Genomic DNA, 559 nt, shown 5'->3' with positions numbered 1-559 from the left:
CAAATCTAGTAACAACCATTTGTGTGTTGACATCTACACCGAATTAACCAAGGAATTCACACTTCAGCAGTGGCCTTTGACAATATATTTCGGTTCACTGCCTTGATAAACATTTTCACATGATATTTGAATGAATCATTCTCTATGTTGGACTGTGACTTGCCTGCACTTAAATACTCTGTGCTGAAACCTACCACTTCTAGAGACTTGTTCCTTCACTCCCCATTCTTTGATTCCCCTCCTTATTCATATTTTTCCTACTCTCCCGACTTAAACCTCCCCTGGGGCAGCTTGAGGCCATTTTCTCTTGTCCTGTCCCTTGTTCCTTGGGAGCAAGACCAGCACCTACCTCTCAACACATCCTTTCAGGAAGTTGTGGTGATAAATAAGGTCCCACCTCAGCCTTCTTCAGACTAAAGAGCCCCAGGTCCCTCAACTTCCTCCTCAGACTTGTTCTCTCTGCCCTTCCCCAGCTTAGCTGCTCTTCTTTGGACCTGCTACAGCACCTCGATGGCTTTCTTGTATTGAGGTGCCCAAAACTGAACCCAGCCATTGAGGT

The sequence above is a fragment of the Merops nubicus genome, unplaced genomic scaffold (assembly GCF_000691845.1).
Source record: "Merops nubicus isolate BGI_N331 unplaced genomic scaffold, ASM69184v1 scaffold8968, whole genome shotgun sequence".
Classification (NCBI taxonomy): domain Eukaryota; kingdom Metazoa; phylum Chordata; class Aves; order Coraciiformes; family Meropidae; genus Merops; species Merops nubicus.
This window is presented reverse-complemented; position numbering follows the sequence as displayed.